The sequence below is a fragment of the Rousettus aegyptiacus genome, unplaced genomic scaffold (genome assembly GCF_014176215.1).
Source record: "Rousettus aegyptiacus isolate mRouAeg1 unplaced genomic scaffold, mRouAeg1.p scaffold_m13_p_11, whole genome shotgun sequence".
In the NCBI taxonomy this organism is placed as follows: Eukaryota; Metazoa; Chordata; class Mammalia; order Chiroptera; family Pteropodidae; genus Rousettus; species Rousettus aegyptiacus.
This window is the reverse complement of record NW_023416286.1, coordinates 86,315,207-86,336,038: the sequence shown is the minus strand read 5'-3', so window position 1 is coordinate 86,336,038 and position 20,832 is coordinate 86,315,207. Positions and strand designations below refer to the sequence as shown.

The 20,832-nt window shown below is 30.0% G+C and overlaps 1 protein-coding gene across 3 annotated transcripts in view; it reads left to right on the top strand.

Annotated features, from left to right (window-relative positions):
- Positions 1-20,832, top strand: part of PCDH17 (protocadherin 17) — a 92,000-nt gene that overhangs the window by 5,703 nt on the left and 65,465 nt on the right. The window lies entirely within an intron of this gene.

Below are 20,832 nucleotides of genomic sequence, written 5' to 3'. Positions count from 1 at the left end.
CTTTGAAAATGTGACTTATGCTCTGAAGATCTTTCAAAAGTTTGAATAAATGTAGACTCTGGATGATGATACATAACTCTGTGAAAAGCTTAAATTTATTTTGTCCTGTGGTTTTTCCGTTCTATTTCTTGGAGTCATTGAGGAATGAACAAAGTTCATCAGAGGGTCACACATGCATTTGGGATTGTGGAAAACAGGAGACAAAGTTGCACTAAAGACACTTGTGCCAAAAAAGAATTCCAAGATGCATTTAGTTTGTATACTCTGTATTTTCAGTACACCTAAGTGATGTTTAATATATATTAGCTAGCATCATCCCGAGTTAATATGTGAAAAAACTTAACTGACCCAGTATGCACATAGATTCTAACAACAGCAGATGACTTGTGCTGTGTCTAGTCACTGCCTAGTTTTTCTTTTTCTTTCTTCTTTTTTTTTTTATCCACTATTGAGTTGTGTCACAGAAAAATTTAATTCTTGCTTCTTACGAATGCATGTTGCTACAAATTACTTTGGGTGAATAGAACTTGAAATTCAAAATTGAGTTTAACTAAAAGTGACACTTGAGATGAAGATTAGCTCGGGGTAAATGAAAATAATTTGTTCATTATTTTATGCTTTGAAAAGCAAATACCTTTTACTAACACTTGACACAGTAATGTTTTTATTATTAAAATGGAGTCGTAAAATGTCATAATCTTATCTTTTCTGAGATAAGTGTAACAAACACTAAAACTTAGAAAAACATATTTTCTTATAATGTCCTTGTAAAACAGACTTTTGTACTTGACTGGATACTAACATATCAATTGTAGTAGTATTAAATCCCACTTTTTACAGTGTTTACTATATACTAGTAATCATGATTTTTTCCTGAAGGCCATATAAAACTGAATAGGAAGTTCCTCCCTTAAAACAATTGTGGTTTCTGCGAAAGTCTTTCTGTGACTGTGTAAAACTGGTATTTGGGATAATCTTTTTTAGAAGGAGATCTGTTAGAGTATACATTTATAGATCTTTTGTTGTTACTTTATAAATATATATATATATGTAATATCTCACTGACAATTACAAAGATATAGAATATATAATCTACTTCGATTACTATCAGTTGAATTCTTATTTAGGGTCCTAGTAGAAATGAAGTTGATGCAGTAGAATTCTCAGTACGCCTGATTTCTTGCTCAGATTACTGAGGAACAGTCCTGGATGGAAGTATCTAGAAGGATTTGAGGGACAGGTGTGCCCATACTGTATCTACGCCATGCTGTTCTTAAAGCTAGTCATTGCTTGACAGATGTATGATGGTGATGATGGTGATGCTGATGGTGATAATAATGATAATAATTCCTCTCATTAGCAGTAAAATTTGAGCTAAAGCAAATCTCTCTCTCTCTCTCTCTCTCTCTCTCTCTCTCTCTCTCACACACACACACACACACACACACACATACACACACACACACACACACACACACAGAATTTTTAAACAGAAAACAAAGGACAGACTTCTTTCCCAATCTTTTTTTTTCCCCTAGAATCTTATTCTATACCATAAAGACACAGAAAAACAAATTAAGTTCTTGAAATTTTTTCCAAAGTGGCTCAATTTTCCATATTGCTCCTGCCCTGGAAATATCCTCAATATAAACTGTTAAAATAGGTCCTCCTTTTTTTTCTACTGAGTTTTTACAATCTTATACAGGATGCTTTGTAAATTCCTCATATGTTAATTTTCTTTGAAATATATCAGGTTTTTCTCAATACCTATTATGGAGAACATTGACTAAGTGACCTTTCTTTTTTCTTTCTTTTTAAGCTTGTGTGCTACAAACACTTTGCTCAACTGACATGCTTAAATTAACATGCTTAGATTTCCCATAATCTTGTTTCAAGTGCATTTATTGGTGGGCGTATTTAACACAGCCTGCTGGGGAAACACTGTTAATCTCATGTGTACTTCTGAAGAATTTTAATCCATCAGAGTGCACTTGGACTAGTAGCTACTAGATCTGGTTTATCTTTCTTTTCCAGCATCTTTTCTGCTGTTTAGAAGGTGTGCAGTGTATTTCTATTGATGGAATGAAAAGAGTTTCACAATGGTTTGAAATAACACTGGTAAAGAATGGTGATATGAACCTTAGAAACTACAGAATTTATAAATCTAATGTTACAACTCAAATTAAGATTTGTTTAAATATCAAAAGATTTTGTGTAAGTCTTAGGACCTCCTAAAATTTTAGGATTAAGATCTGCATTCTTTTGGACATAAGGGTATTTGTATTGAATTTGGATGCAGAACCATCATGTAAGCTGGTAGGGAAAGACTGGTTTGTGTGAAGAGATTTTATTTCAAGTTTTCAAGAGATTTTATTTAAAGTTCCTTAGCTGAAATAAAATCGGTCTATGAAGTGTTTAAACAATAGACTAGGAGTTAAAATATCCTCAGTAGTGTGACTCATAATATAATGTTGTTATAATGAAATACTTTAGTCATTTTGAAGCTATAAAACTTATTTTGAAAAACAGGAGCACAGATTTTGTGGTAGGTGACGCAAATAGATTGTTATACAGATTTATAAAAGCACTTTTCATAGGAACAATTTCCATGTGAATTATTTCAAATGTTAATATGAGAATCTAAAATCAGGTAGAGATCATTACTAATTGTCATAAGTAACCGCTCCTCATGGCTTATCAAGAATTATTTAAGTCTCAGGGTAACTTCTCAACAGGTGTTTTCAGGAGGCTTTGCTGAGAAGTGGGAAGGAGGCTGGGGACTTGTCAGTAGTGGGAGAAATTCCAGTTTGTTTGAACATCTGTGTTTTCGGATTTTTTGATAGCACTACTACAAGTCATTTTAATATGCTTTCATAGAAGAAAATATATTGAGCCAGCTGAATAAGATCTACTAAAATAAAAATTTAAAAGGAATACTGTGTTTTACACTTCAATTTTAAGAGATTCACATTAGAGTTGACTTTAGATTCTTTACGATAAAAGAGAAAATCCTTTTAATAAATGTGCATGGTCTTTCAATGAAAGGGAACTAAACACATGATAAACATATAAAAATGAAATTGAGACATAAAGGACTAAATTATTGTAGTATAGACAATAAACTCACTATTTTAGAATGAAAAGGTAAAAGGAAAAGTGTATCTTTACTGGGAATATTATTCGTTGTTTGCCTTTATTTCTACTTCTGTAATATAAGAGATTCTTGACAATAGGATAGTTCCCAAGATTATGTTATGACTTCAGTAACAAAATGTGTAAACATATTTTTCTTTATTTATAACTTTGAAGATATTTTTCTTCAATGTTATTCCAAGACAACATAGTTTGATTAGTTACATGTAAGCATTTTCATAAACTTTATATACATCTCTATATATAGGGCTGTAGTTGGCTGGGCAGAAAGTGAATTTTCCTTTCTTAGTGCATGCCTCCAGGAGTATCCTGTACACTTGTTTTAAAATAAAGATTCTTAAAAGACAGAAGGATTGATTTCTACTTTAAATTAGCATGAGTACATAATCTTAAAACTTTTTTCTGTTTTATCATATATTGAAAATAATACAAAGTGCAAGTAAGCCCAATTAAAAATATAATTAGCCACTAAGATATTTTGACTTTGTTTTTAGTAGAGTTTAAAATCCAAATTATTATCATTCTTAATATGCTATTATTAGTGTCATATGTGCCCATAAAAATCTCAGCTCCAACATAAATCTGTGTGTATTTCTCAATTGTACAATAAATGAAAACATATAAGTATAATTTTTTAAAACTATATGAACTAGAAATCTGAGAATTTTATTTTTAATATTAGTTGAAATAGGCACTCATAAGATAATAACTTCTCTATCTACTAGTTTTTAGTTTTCAATAACATTTTTGAAATACCAATTAGATAATACTTATCCTTACATTTCTACTTCTGTAATATTAGAGATTCTTGACAATAGGTTAATCTATCAGTCCTTCATAAATGTAAGAGTAAAGTAATTTTTAATTTTACTTGAATTCTATGCATGAATTCTATAATTTTACATGCATTCTATGAGTGAGTTTTATAATTTCAATAAATATTATCCTATATAAGTCTACATGGAGAATTTTGGAATTTTATTCTTGGCACCTTCATATTATTTTAGGCTTTGTATAATATGAAAAATATCGGATCATAAAAACGTAGGCCCTACAATTTATATCTCAACTGCTTGAACATATTTTTTAGTCAAGGAAAAATTTTACATGTTTTAAACATTTCCTATTGCCTGTGACTATATCGATCAAGCCATGTCCAAAAAACCCCCAAATCATATTTTCCAGAAAATTTTCTCTGCAAAGTTGGTGTTATAATATATATCATTTATCTTTTACAGTGCACAAATACAGGTTTATATGTGAGATAAAAATTAATTATTCTTAAAACTATTTCAAAAATCATTTCTATTAAAGGACTAAGAAACATACATATTTAAAAAGAAAAATCCTTAAGAATCTCCAGGTAAAAATATAATACTGTTTAAAAATATATTTGAATTTTATTTTATCACTACCATTGTCAGCTTTCCAATTTTTCACTATTAGTGTTGCTTAGGTAATATTATGCAATATAAATATATATATATAAAATAAAAAGTATAAATTAAGAAAATGTTTTTTAAGAATAACGAAGGTTTATATGCATTTACTGCAGTGCAGGTTTGCTTTTCTTATAATTATGAAAATGTGAACAATGAAACTTTTTGACAAAATCAAAGTATGTGAATGCATGTATATATGGCTTCTTATTTTCAGTAAAATGTATCTAAATACATAACCACAGATATTAGCCCATTTTTATACTTTATTAATTCAAAGGTAATTTGCTTTAAGGATGAACTCAAACCTTTTTTTTTTTTTTGCAAATACGTTGTTGATTTTACTGTCTTAAAGATTCAAATGGTTTGAAGTTTCTTAGAGTAGAGCCAGTCATTCTAGAACGTTCCACTGGCCTTCAGTGGAGTTTAGGCAGATTAAGAGAAAAAAAAATCATATCCAGATTTCTGATTCTTTCAGACAATAGTAGAATGTCTGGAAGCATTGTGAGAATATATGCCATGAGTCTGATGATGAAACAACAGGAGGAAGATGAAGCCAACTAGAACTGGACTCATGCCAGTTAGGAAGTAAAACTTAACTCCCTTATGCTGAGAAGTCTTGCAATACACTCAATAGTGGGTAAATTCTTACAAATGCACCTGCTAATTATGATATTAGTCATTGCTCCAGAATGTATTCCCCTCAGTGATACTTCTATTTAATAAATCCCACAGGGCATTATCTTAAAGTCATATTTTAGTAAAGCCATAAGGGAAGGTTGTTTTTTTTTGTTTGTTTGTTTGTTTTTTTAGTACTGAATTCCTTCAACCAGTAACTGTATATTTGTTAGAGAATAGCATAAAGTTCATTTTACCTATCCATTTGAAGATAGTGTGACTTCTGCCACCTACCTACAAAACACTTTTAAAGTTCATCTGACCTACACTAATCTATTGTCAACCTATTTTACTAAAGGAGACGTTGACAAGAATTTCCTTCAATGGCACACAGTATTTTATAGTTAGTCATAGCTTTCACCACTGGCTTTGACAGTGATATATTGCTATCCTTTGGTCTCCTGAAATAAATTATCTATAATAAAGAAGTCCTTAATGACATCAATGTTCCCTGCTGTGACTAAGCAGAAGCTTGCTAGTGCTTCTTTGCTATATTTTAAAGGTAAAGCAAAAAATAAATAAATAAGTAAATAAAATAATAAGAAGAAGAAAAGAAAAGAAAAGAAAAGAAAAGAAAAGAAAAGAAAAGAAAAGAAAAGAAAAGAAAAGAAAAGAAAAGAAAAGAAAAAATGATATACAGATACAAATTGTGGCTATGTGGGTGGCATCTTTCACTTGTATGCACCAAGTTGTTCCAGTGATAGACTGTAAAATTGGTTTCAGACAGTGTTTGAGAGAATCTATTGATATACATGTGACACACTTCTATTTGTCTGTTCTGGTCCTAGTGACATTCTGATTACTGGTATTTGTAAGCCTTGCCCTGGATCTATTCCAGGCAGTTGTACTGTAGTGAAATAGCATTTACAGTTCATTGAGCATCTAGCATAACTGTGCTGAATATGATTGGCACGTTTGCATATATTTTTTTCAAAAACTAAGGCAGTTAAACAGCATAATTATGAGAAAACGAATCATAACAATAAAAGACCATTTAAGTTAACAAGCTTTGTGATCAAAGAATAAATACAGGTTATGTAGATGTTACTAATCTACATAAATAGACTTTGGTTTGATTGGAGAAATGGAATATATTAAAATAATTTAATGGTATTAGAAATGAATTTTATTTCAGTCATTTTGAAATATTTAAAGATGTGTTATTTTATGTTTCAATTCAATAATATAGTCATTATCGATATTTATGTTGGATGAAAAATGGTCAAGATAAAGATAAATGTAATCTTGTAAACTTCTATTCAATTCTGGAATATACCCTGTCTGAGCAACATTTATTATTTTTTAAACCTGTTATGTTTTTGAATGATTTTTAATTAGTGGAACACCATTAAAGGGACTATTTAAAGGACAATTTTTTGTTTACTCTCTTTATCAGCTAAAAGCAGCCTTTGTGAAATTTGAAAGCAGTAGCATTAAATCTTTTTCAAGTTTTCAAAGCTATACATTCATAATTGTTTTATAGATACATACTGTTTTTAAGATACACTGGGTGCATTTTTGTACATTATATTGATATATAGTGTGGATGATGACTTTATATTCAGAAAGTTTCTACTACAATTTTTAATAGTATGTGTATTTTTAAATAATAGATTTGACTTACAATGTGACTAAATAATTTATTTCCAACAACTATGGTGCTTTAGATTTATTTTGTTCAGCTCTTTTAGAGGAAATTTTGAAAAATGTAATTTAAGCATAAGTCATCAATTGGTATGCCACTTTACAGTACTTCTACCTGAATCCGTAACAATCGTTGCTAAGTAATGATTGGATTATAGTTATACTAGTGTCCTCCAGTTCAATAAAACACAAGTGAAAATACACGGACAAGTCCTAAATTCCAAAAACTTACTTTTACAAAGCAGAAATTCAAAGGTATTTTATTGTAGGCAGAAATGGTCCCAGGGGTCCAAATAACTTTCTTAATTTTATAACCTAATTTTAGACTATCGATGTCTGAGATAAATTATAAAATTTGTATTTAATTGCACTAATAACAAACACATATATTAATTTTAAAACTTGAAACTATAGTTTTCATCCATAAGATATAATCTCTCTTTTTAATTCACAGACCCCATTATAAATACCTTTGCTGAAAGCTGTTCATTTTGTTTTCTACATGGCACATTTTATCAGAGTATACTGAGATTACTTTATGTCTAAATAGGTGATAGATTCTTTTGCTATTTCAGCAGAGCAATAGCATATGCAGAACTGATATTTATAAAAACAATTTACCTATGATTACCATGAGAAGGATTATCTAACTTCAGTGTAAAGTAGCCTATATGTGCTTTTACAGATGTCCCCAATTCAGTAGATGAGATGACAGTAAAAAATTAGAATGTTTGAGATATAATATGCTTAAAATCTTAGCAAATGTTACTAGAAAAAAATGTTATTTAGTATTTTGAGAATAAAAAGAAATTAGCTACAAAAAGGAATATTTTCAAGCCCAAATTTAGTAATTCCTTAATGATAAATCTTTATATAAATATTGTCATAAAAACTTTCTGAAAATCTTAAAAATAATTTTGATTTTATAGTTTTGTCAGAAAAAAACTAAAATATTGTCTAAATATTGTTGAATTCTAATCTGTATCTTTTAAGGTGCTTAAAATTCTTGCTGTCTGTTTTGCTTTTTGATTTTTTCATTTATGTTGAGATGGTTTATTCCCAATTAATTTATTGAATTAAGAATGTGAATAAGGGGAGCTATAAGTCATGCAAAATAAAAGAGAAATCAGTCATATATCTTTATTATCATTATCATTAAGATAGAATTAAAGATTAGATACACACTTGTCTTCACATAGTTACAAGGCCAGATACTTGATTGCTTTATTTTTATCATTATTTTAAGCTTCTATGACCTCGGGTTATAGTAACGAATTGTTTATTTTTTGTTTGTTTGTTTTAAACCAACACCTAATCTCTTATTTTAATCTTGTTTGAGCAAATCAGAAAATCTTGAGCGGAAAAAAATGTTCAGCGATACGCATTGACTCTTACTTGGCATGATATACCAGGAATACATTTGTAATTAAGAAAAAAATAAAACAGTGAAAATATATTGGTGTTGATACATGAGCTTAACTGTAGATTAAAATAGAGGATTATTGAGACTGTATTTATATATATAAATATATAAAATATATAAATATAAATTATATATTTAATATATTTATATATAAATATATAAAATATATAAAATAGAGGATTATTGAGACTGTATATATAAATACGGTCTCAATAATCCTCTATTTTATATATTTTATACACACACACACACACATACATACATACATACACACACATGCTGGCAGATGTGCAGATAGTAGTAATCATTAGCTAAATTTCTAGATACTGACCTTCTAGGAAAGCTACTATTTATCCCTAGATAATAATAAAGCAGGAAATAAGAGAATTATACTATTAAACAAATCACACTCATAGGAATTTGTTAGGGTTATTGGCAAAAGCCTATTCTACAGTGTTGCCCTAATATCAGATGTGCCAATGCCAGCGAATGAAGCGATATGCCTAATTGGAGAGAAACTAAAAGACAAGGAATACATTTAACGACTCTTTTTTTTTTTTAACTTGGATTTTGAGCAATAGACTTTCCACAGTTTTTTTTTTTCAAGACAATTACAAAGTAATTTGGGTTAGAATGTGTGCCCAGTTCCCCATCTCTAAACCCAATTTGTTACCACCTGTGGCTATTTCTATTAAAAAAAAAAAAGAAGAAAGAAACATAATTACTATGAGTCTCAGCAGTCTTAGGGTAAATTTTTGCAATTACAATACCTCCCTTGGGCAGATGTGTGAAAATGGCAGATTAATTCCTGCCAGGATCTTTCTATTCCTCGTGCATTTTTGGATTTGGTGTCGCCTGCTTATTAGAGAGGCTCTATTTGCTCTGGTTAAAGGTTATGTCAGTGTTTCCATAGTAAATCTCTAGAAATAAAGATCCACAAGTCAGCTATTAAATTTTGCCTTAGGCAAAAAGTTGACACATGAAGTCTTAGCAAAGGAGTAGATAATATTTTCCATCATGCTCTTCTGTTACCTGGTTAAGTTTGGAGTAAACGGAAGTAAGACCATTTGGTAGTGTTGTGAAAACAGGACTTAGCTAGGCAGGAAAAAAGAAAAGTACAGTCTTCTGAACTGTAAAATAATATCTAATTGGCAGAAATCAATAGAAGTATTTCTACCGTATGCTTCATCCTAAAGCTACTTAATGTATAAGAATTTTAAAGAGCCATAATAGAGATACTGAGACTGGATGTTGAGCAGTTAACTTAATATGTACCAATTTTCATTCATTCTTTCTTTGGGGTGTAGTGTATACTTTCTATCCTTAATAAAGACCCAACTGATCTACATACAAAATGATGAATGTTATTAAGTCCAAACAGTTTTAAACCTCTGGATCAGTGCTGGAACTCATTACTAGTAATGTTAATTTGTCACAAAGCAGTTTAGATAGCAGAACACCTGAAGACAGGTATCACATTCATCTTGTGGCTCACTGTAGTTGAGAGAACCAGCATGGTTTCTAATACAGAATAGACTCTTAAAAAATATGAATTCTTTGTCATTTTCTATAATCCTTGGTCAAATACCAGCCAGAGCTGGGATTCAAACTTACAAATTACTAAGGCCAAAGTCTAGAATATCTTTTATGTAAAAATTCTGAAATGATGACATGCTGGTAAATTATTTAAAGATGACATATTTGGATAACTTTTATTTATAGTTGTTACCTTATAATAACTACAATAAAAATTCCTATACAGTTCTATTGATTATATTACAAGTTCATGGAAAAAATTACCATCAAGTTCATACTTATAAGCATCAACTTTCACAGAATTTGTTTCATCAATATACATATGTATATGTGTATATGTGTAAAAACAGAATGATATATACAGTATTGTAAGAGAAAATCATATTAGAAAGGGGATATCTTTTATCTTTTGTCCTATTCCTTGATATGGTTTCTAAAGTATTGAAACTATGCAATTCAAAGGTTATGACTATTTGTTAAGGCTTTAAGGATCACATAGCTCTAGTAAATTATTAAGAAACTAATATGGTCTTCTTTATATATTTAATTAAGTTTAAGATACTGACATTTTTGGAAGCTTTCCATAAAATGTAAACACTTATTTTCTATATGATTTTCTTAATGATATTATAGATAAACCATAAATAGTAATTTTGGGATTACATTTACTTATATTTATTGACATTAATTTTATGATTTAATTACTTTGGTACCGACCATTTGCCATTTGAAAATGGGAAAAGAAAATCACCATGAGCAATTATCATATGTATGTGATAATCATAACCCAACTTACAAAATTCTTCTAGAAATTTTAGAATCTCTCTTGTGTAGGTGATATACAATTATAAGGCACATATTCTGAAAACATGAGCTAAGCATTCATATAAACAGAATGTTGCCCATTTCCGTACTGTTATTTAAAATATATCCATGATCCATACAGTTGTTCAATTCATAAACATTAATTCAATAAAAATAAAATAATTTTAAAAACTCTTAATTAAAATAGTTTACTACTCTTAAGCTATCTTAGGTCTTCATTATTATGTATCTTAATTTAAAATTTTAATTGCAAATCTATATCAAACATAACGGTGTTTGATAGAATAAAGACTAAGCAGAATGAGTTTTCAACCTGTATTAAAAATTAATTATCTCCACTTGCCAGAGTAGCTGCAATATAAAATGAAGGAAAATATAATAGTAAGGAGCATAGAAATGTAAATTTAAGAAGTTTACAGTTTGTTGTCAATTAACATTCAAAAACAAGAGACTTTTTGAAACATTAAACTAATAGTGTTAAGTATTTTACAAAATTAGCCCACAAATAATGACTTCTCAATGAAGACATTTATATCCACAATTATCTAAACATTATAGTTCAAGTTTATCTGTACATTCACCCTGACCTCTCCAGGTGGAATTCCAGGTGAGGTCTGGATTTCCTGTTACTGCAAGAGGCCTACTTAAGGGGAGCAGATAGCCCGTAATATTTTATTATCTGTCTGTATTACATGCATATTTCTGAATGTGCTTTTTCATAACTATCATACATGCTTTCTTTTAAAGAATACAGCTTAGAGATCTACTGAAAATGTGACTTCCAAACAATGTGGGTAAAAATGTTGATGTTTTGCAAATATACCAGTTTTAACTCATTTATGTCAGTCTTCACACAAAACCACATAATCAAAAACATGTATCATTTGTTTTAGAATTTTCTGAAATATTTGAAAAGCATCAAAAAGCATCATTTGAGTAAAGCAAAAGGAAAGGAATTATAGTCTTATACTTAAAGAATTATTCTAATTCTTTCTTCTTATCCTTGCCATCTGGTCTCTTTTCTGTGATATCTATTCAGAAAATACATTTTTACAGGGATACCTTAAGAACCTTGTATATTTACATCTAAGGTAAATATTTTTTTTAATTATATATATATGTTGATGAGATCATGATGATATTTACCACCAGATTAATATTTAACTACATGTACTCTTGGATCTGAGATTCATAGAATCGATATTGTATAGTGGAGGTGTTAGAGAAGTGTGTTAGATTTGAGATGGGTTGGGTTGAATATCATTGTTTAGCATTATTAAAATGCATTTGATAGACAAGAAACTTTTTTTATTAGTTAAAATAAAAGCTCTTTGAATTTTCTTTAATCTAGTCTTTACATATTTGAAGAGGTAAAATGTTGATTTCCTTTTACAAGAAAGCATTAAAATAAACCCTCCATATGATGCACTCTTTGTTCTTCAGGCAAGAGTGTGCTCTATTGAGATATAGTAGAGATAAAATCCTCCATCTGCCACTCCTGAAAATAAACTCTTTAATTTTTTTACCTCTTGATAAACCTTCTTTATATGTTTACGCCTATGCAGATCAGAGAAATTGACTAACGTATCAGTTCATAACATAAGGAGAGGAAATTTATATGCTTAGTCAATAAATTCCTTAAAATTGTTTCCTTTGAAATTTCCTATTGAGCCTCAGTGAACTTGAGCTTTATTTTATTCATTGTTTAAATAGAATATCAAATCTCCAAGGATACATCTGTTGTTTAATGATAGTTTAGTTTGGGTCTTGTTTGGGGAAAATGTAGGATGGTGATGGAAAGGTGCTAGGTGTGGGAGAAGGAAGGAGCTCTGATTCAATATCCCCAGGTAATATGATATAAATAATTGGAAAATGGAGATATCACTTCAGTTGGTTAATTGTAATAAACCTATTATCTTGTTAGAGCATTAAGGTAGGATCAACATGTTGGGAAACAGATAAAAGGTGCATGAAAGCATTTAAAATTCAATCATTAGATTTCATTGCATCCATCTGCTCCCAGGAAATATAATTGGAAATTTGAGTCATTGACCTTTAGCTGCCATTTTGGACCACAGTTTCAGAATCAAGTTTTTCAAGTTGGACATTCGAAGTTAATTTGATAATAGTCATATTCAGTACATTTTTTAACCCAATTACCTTTTGAACAAATTTGCAAAAATAAAATCAAGCTTAATGGTCTGTTGTATATTTGACAGAGTCTGTGTAGTTATTTGATCCTGGATCTGGTTAAAGTAACTAATGTTCAACTTCATTAAGGTTTTGATTAACTAGAAGGACTACTAAACTTTTACTGTTTTTTTATGCATGAACTACTGCCTCTTATTACTTATTCTCTGGTCCATATTATACTACGTTTATACTTGAAGCATCCAATTACACTAAAATTGCATGCCATGATATAAGAAAAAAGTAATATTTATCATTTCAGGTGGTTATCTTGAATTTCAAAAATTTTGGCAGCTTCCAACCCCTTTCGCCAACATAAGTATCTTCCTAAAATCTTCCTAAAATATTTCATATATCTTCACTCAGAAAGGAGATGTACGATAAAATTATATACCTAACACAAGAAGTACATTATGTAAATTGATCATGATTTCTTGCCAGCATTTGTGTATTACTCTGCTCACTGAAGTTCATGTAACTTGGAAAAGAGTCATGATTAGACAGGTGTTTCTTCAGCCCATGAGATCAAATTTCTGAAATATTTATGTAGTGACGAGCCAGATGTACACAGCTTAACCTTATAATCCTATTTCACAGCTTTTCCAAATACTTGGAAACTTGTTAAGTATGAAGCTGATTATTTTGGCAGGGTATCTCCATTAATAGGATTCAGAGCTTTCTTATTTACAAGCCAGTGTGGTTAATATAAGCTAGTAAATTAAATCAATAGGGAAATTGAAAAAGTAGACTCCATCTAAGGGCTAATTGACAGGAAAGTTTTTTTCCTGAAGCATTTTAATGTGAGTGTGTGTGTGTGTTTTTTTTTTTATTATCATTATTGATTTTGATTTGATAATATTAGATCACACATAGCTCAGGTGAATGAAGTAAATGTTTTGGATACTAACCTACTGCTATTTTGGTAGGAAGTACTTATTTCTCAGATTCTTTGTACTTCTATCATTATCTTGAAATGTCACATAAGACCATGAATCTGCCCTTTACAAGTATTTCTTTCAGCATCGTCTCGTTTGCAAGGCTTACTGTCATTTGACATGTGAAATTATTTTATATGCACTCATCTCTTTTTTTTTAATGAATAGAAGCAATACAGAATAATGTAATAATGTGTCATGACTTTCATTATGCTTATTTATTGGTTCTGCAATAATAGACGGAGAGCTTATTGTTATGCTTTCAGATTGAGCTATTTATGTGCTATGTTTCTAGGTGCACCATTTCACATTTGTGATGTTCTGTCCTCTCAAGAAAAAGGGTATCAGGAACCTCAAATCAAATTAGACTTAGGGAAGAGTTTCATATTTCGTCTTTTTTATATTAACTGTGTAGCTTTTATAAACTACCTGACACCACTCGAATAAACTCATACTTCTTCAAAGAGAAGAAAAACGTATTTTTCCAACTACATGTGACAGCCTGATTCCCTGTTTTGAAAGAAGGAAAGAGAAAGCAGACTATCATTGAAGAGAACAATTCTTCTGCTTTTTCATTTTCTTTGGGGGGAAATTTTCTACTTTCTGTTCTATATTTATTCAAAAATATATCTAATGATACAATAAGGAGACATAATATTTTTTTAGAAATATATAGAATTAGGTAATTTATAAAGAAGAGATTTGTAAGGATAAATGAGATGTAAATATATGAGATTTTTAAACCCTTGATTATTTTTGTTCCATGGCGATTATTCCAAAATGAAGTTATCCCACTGAGACTGTGCCTCTGGACCTGTGTAGTTGAAATGCAGGCACTGCTAGCCTAGTGCCTTTTGGATTTCATTGAACTGGGATTTTGTAGTCAGCCTCCAGGGATGAATTGGCTACATTTTACTGCAGGACCAGTTACTCCTTTCCTGTTTGATTTTTAGCAAGTCAATAGTTTCTTTAGAAGAAGAGAATTCACTCTTGGGAAAAACAACAACTATTACAGAACTCTGATATGCAAAAATCCAAGTATCTGCATTAAAATACTTTCAATTGTTTTTCAAATATATGTCTTCCAGTTTTTTCTTTCTTTTATAAATTAAATGGTTATATTTTTTTCTCTAATTTAAAGAGGAATTCTTACTTATTACAAAAATTCTACTAAAAAAATAACATACCTGAAATAGTGCCTGGTACATAGTAATAACTCATTACATAATAGTGGACTGAAAATAGAGAAAATTGCATTTAGGAAGTTATGATTGCTTATAATTTAGTAGTCAGAGGTAGCTATTGCCAACCTTTTGATTAAATCTACCATCACATCTCTAATTACAAAATCAAAAAAATTCAGACCTGAATTGATTCAAGGCTATTTTAAATCTTGACTTATTCCACTTACTATTAACATTTTTTTACTGAAGAAATACTAATATGTTTAATTTTAAAATGTGCCAGTCCCTTCTGGGATGAGTAATATATGACATATACAAAACGTGATTCCCAAATATGAAAGAGTTAGGGATTATAAAGCATGTCTGGGTACAAGAGTTTTAAATAAAGGTTTGAACCTGTATATCTTCCCATCTTCTTATGTACATGTGTCTGTCTATGCACACTCATGCACACTTAGATTTTTTACAAGAAAAGATATATACTAAACATAATATATAAAGCTACATTTTGCTTAAAATTATATAAATATACCATAGACATCGTTCCATGTTAATTCTGTAGTTTTCTGTCTTAATAGTGGTGGAATTCTGGGCCAATTAATAGATGTATTATAATTCATTTAATCAGTTAATCTCTAATTGACAGAATTTTTTACACTGAGATTCTATTCTAAAGGTTCTCAGTTTTTTAAAAAATATCTCTTCAGTCCAGATCAAGTTGCTTAACTTTTTGTTTTTGTTTTTGTTTTTTTGGTTTTGTTTTTGTAATATTTGCTACTCATAGGACTCTCATTAAGATTAAAGATGAAACAATTATTCATAAAAAGAATACGATGAATACTAAATGCTGAATAAATATTAAAATTATTGTTCCTCACAGCAAATTATGTAAAATATTCCGGAGCAGTTAAACTTTAGGGTACAGATATGCAGATAGATTGTCTGTAAAAATATTTCAGTTGGCCTAAAGGTTAGCAATTGTATAAAGTATAAGTCTATTCCAGAGTATTTACTGTGATAAAAAAGCAATTTTATCAGAATGCTAATTTAATTTATTGCAATTTTTCATTTCGACTTCTCTAAATTAAGATTGGTCATTTTTGTTTTAATATTAAATAGACATTTAAAAGCGTGACAATTTTTTGATAGACTATCTTGCATAATTTAGTTTCCAGATATTTTGAACTTCTAAACTACTAAAGTAAACCCTGAAGTGGACAGATATTATTAAATCTTCCTTAAGAAATGTGCTTTTTAGGCAGGGAGACCTTGTAGGAAGAAAAGCTCAAACCAGGTAGAAACTGAAGAGAAATTTCCACAAAAGAACTATTGTAGGAAGATGAATACTAGAAAGTTAGAGACATATGATAATGTTTGACTTCATTAACACTTCTCTTCATGTGAGAAAGTTGTAGCACAGAAAAGTTACCCAAATATATGCAGCTAGCTAGGTAGGAATAGAGAAGTAATGTCATCTGAATTTAGGGTTTTTGATCCTGCACCAGTTGGGATATCACGTTTGACATGCATTTCTATTGTGGTGTCTACTGAGTACAGGACATCTCACAGCATGAATAATTGCTGCTATGAAGTACTGCAATGAGTTCCTAGACTTCCGGTCAATTTGGAAGAGCATTCTTTAAGGCCTGCACATCTTAAGCATCAAAAACTCTGAACGCATTGTGATAGATTCTTTCTATTGGAAAACGAGCATTAGTTTTAAGAGGTTTTATAGCGTGGTTCTTTTAATGAAAATATTTCCAAATTTTGTAGACTCCAGAAGCAGCCCAAGATTTTCAGATTTGATAATAAGATTAGATTTGATTCTTTTATTCTAGTCAAAATTGTCCTGTAGACATCATTGCTTTTGTTTGTGTTTAATCTAATTCAGAACTGAACATAAGGAAAAAACCATTGAAGGGGGTGTGACCTAGTATTATAAGTATTTAGGAGGATTGATTAACAAGCATTATTAGAATGGAAATAATAAATCTGTAAAATACATCAGACAATGATAAATAGAATAGAACAGAAAGAAAAGCACAATACTCACAAAAGCAAGATGAATCACATAGTACTTGCAGGTTTTTTGTTTGTTTGTTTATAAAAGTGCAAAATTTTGAGTCAAAAGAAGCCTGCTCATGTTACTTACTCATATTGGGACCTCCAGCCAGCCTTTCATGAATTTCGCAGGCCTCAGCTTTTCCATCCACAGAATAGAAATAATCATGATGGCCTCTGCTGACGTAGAAAGGAAATAATAGCTTTGGAAAAATTAAAATACAGTAACAAGTTCCCCCTGCAACATATGTAAAGATGCTCAAAAGACAAAGAACCAAGAACTTAAGAGTTCTTGTCTCTGGGAAAGAACAGTTTACTTACTTTTACTTTAAGTACACTTTAGAGGAACTCGTAATGCACTTCAGGAAGCTGCATGCATATAAGTGTAGTTTGTTTTCAGGTGTTCCCATGATGGTACTGTTTCCACAGTTTTCAGTAGTTTGGAATTGAATATAAACTTGCTACAAATCGCCTAACACTGAAATCCACTTAAAAAAAATATAGGAACAGTTTTTTAATCAGACACTTTTAAAATGAAGTCTGTGTCTTACAGAAGATGAAAATGACTTGTGTTTTTTTTTTCTCTAAATGATGACCTAATTAAGCATAGTGCATATATTAAAATGCTTCATTAGTATTTTATCTACAGGAGTGATTAGAGTAAAAATTTTAATTATATGGTTAAGAACCGAGACTTAGTCTTTCTAAGCCAGGAGCTTGTACTTTTTTTTAGAAAAGGCCAGACAGTAAATATATTAGGGTTTGTGGACCATACGGTCTCTGTCACAACTAGTCAACTTTGCCACCGAACCATGAAAGCAGTTTTTGATAGCATATAAATAAAAGTACATGGCTGAGTTCCAATAAAACTTTATTTTCAAAAACAGATAGTGGGCCATGGACCAGAGTTTTCCAACCACTTTTGTAAGGCATTACTAAATGTGAAAAATATTTCTTAATTTGTTTTTCATTGTGTTTGTGAAAAAGAAACTGCACAATGTAGATTATAAACAGTTTCTAACAATGTCAAAATGATTGTTATGTCAAAACTAGAAATGGAAGAATATGGGCCTATTGTCCCATGAAGTGATTGTCTAGATTAGATTGCTTCTTTCACTACAGAAGAAAAATTCTTAGAATTAAAGTCTTCAAGCAAAGAAAGAACTGGTATGCTTGAATTAAGTGACAGTCTGATAATGTGTAGAGAGATATTTTATTTCATTTTGCGCTAATGTTTAATGAAAAATATGTCGACATTAGTAAAGGCACAGCTTTATTTTACTTTCAGGTATGAACCCCAATCTAAAATAGACTATTTCCATTGAATCATACATTTTAAGTGTCAAATCTAATCTTGTATTTCAGAGATAAAATGATAAATATTCTAGTAATTTAATACTCATAAATTTGATTAATAATTATTTTTTCCTTAATTTTTTTTCCTTTGTACTAGTCATTTCTGTGGACAAGTCTTCCAAATTCCTTGCATATTATCTCCTAAATTTTTAAGATTGTACTTTCAAATTACTCTGTTTTCAAGCCAGACATTCAAATCCAATGGGTCAATTATTTTTGAAACTTAAAGTTTTACCTTTTTTTTTTTTGAGAAGAGTGAGTGAATTATCTTTGAAACCTATGCAAAAAGTTGGAGACTTCAAAATTCCCCCTATTTACTATTATCATAAAATATATTGGTGTTTAGCTGTTAGGCTGAATTGTTGCTTATAATTATGAAGAGTTGAAAATTCTCTATGCCTATCAAGTGTTAGAGGAAGAAAAAAGTTATAAAGGTGTTGTACCACTCAATTTCAGCTTGAATTCCTTCTATTTTTTTCTCCTATTAAAAATTGGAATGCACTGATTACACAAGTAATGACTTGAAAGGCTGATGCAAAATCAGATGAGAAACTGACCTCATTGATCATTTTTTTATCTGTAAAATGTAATATATTAAGTAAATAATTAACTTTATCTTCTAATTAAGAATTTAATATTTTGAGAAACAAGACCGATGAATTGTATTTCCAAATCATCAGATTCATAGTTTTTAATTTTAGTGTATTATGAAAAAATAAATATGAAATGGATGATAAACATACAGTTTCATTCACCTTTTAGTTATTTGAGAATTTTACATAATGATTGACTAAATGTAATGCTTTAAATTTCTTCTGTACTTTAAAAGGTAAGTGTTCAGAAGCCTATTTTGACAATTTATAAGACTATAATAATGGTAAGTAATCATACAGTTAAGTCCACTGTGTGCATTAGAATATTTGATAATAAATAAACATTATTACCTTTTTATGTTATCAGTCTAAGGAAAAAATCTGGTTATTGGATATATATATATATATATATATACACATAATGTTCAGCATATATATATAATGTTCAGCATATTAAAATCATTTAACGTGAAAGTATGTTATCAGTCTAAGGAAAAATCTGGTTATTAGATATATATATATATATATAGTGTTCAGCATATATATATATAATGCTCAGGATATTAAAATCATTTAACGTGAAAGTATAGGAAGGTAAAAGAGCAGATTTTTTCAAAGAGCCGTCTTATTATTGAGGTGATGGCAGTACTATTTTTGCTTAGTATGTAACAGTAAGTTTTAAAAATGTTTCAAGGCAAGTTACATTAATTTCTCATTAACTCATTTCTGAAAACATTGGGATGGGTCATTGTTTTTCTCTATTTCTCAGAGAGGCACTACGGCAACTGACTGGTCTGACAGTCTCTGGCAAGGGCTATTGTTTTATAATGAAGTGGGCATATGATGGGCAACTCTATGAAAGTCTGTTAGCTGTAGTGTGTCTGTTTAAAAGAAAATGTGGACAGTAACACTACTGTGTCTCCTAGGGCAATCGAGAAGAATGAATAATAAATATAAATAATACTGTTTTGTAGGTCCTAATATAGGACAGCAGCCTCCAAGTCTCCTAGAACAGAATGTTTATAATAACACTGTTTACATGCATTTAGATTCAGTGCAATATAGTTTCAAAGCATGTCTATAGCTTGTCTATTAACTAAATGAATTAGACTGAAAAATGGTTTGGATCTAAATAATTTAATTTGTAAAAATTTTGCTTACTAGCAAGTTTCTTAAAATTAATAAAATATATTTTTAAAAAATTTATCTTGCAGAAGACTCAGCATTCATAGTAATAATAAGTAAGATAATGTGTCATCAATGGGTCTCTCTTCATTTTCTTTCTTTCTCTTCATATGTCGAGAATTCTAGAAGTTCAGACTCGTCATGAATTTTCATTGGCTACATATCATCTTTTAGTTTTTATCTTTAGAGGCACAATTGCAAGGAATCCAGTTTTAGATATTTTCTTCAGTGGAAAAAGTCTTTAGTATTATTCTTAATAAAGATGGGAAAAGAGCACGATTGGGAGAGAGTCTCCTAAGACAAAATGTTTGGTAGAGAGATAGCAAAAAAAAAAAAAAAAAAAAAAAAAAAAAAAAAAAAAAGAAGAAGAAGAAGAAGAAGAAAAGGAGAAGGAGAAGGAGAAGGAGAAGGAGAAAAGAAAAAAACCTCTAAACTCCCCCTCAATCACTACCACCCCTGGAAGAAAAAGAGATTAGTCATTGGATAGTGTTCAGATGGAGAAGCTGACCTCATTGAAGAGAATGGATTAATCAGAGAAGTTGAAATTAGGAACCAGAAAGTAATTTTGGACATTTATCTCACAACATCAACTCATTTAAATCTTTACAGATTTTTTTTTGGGGGGGGGGG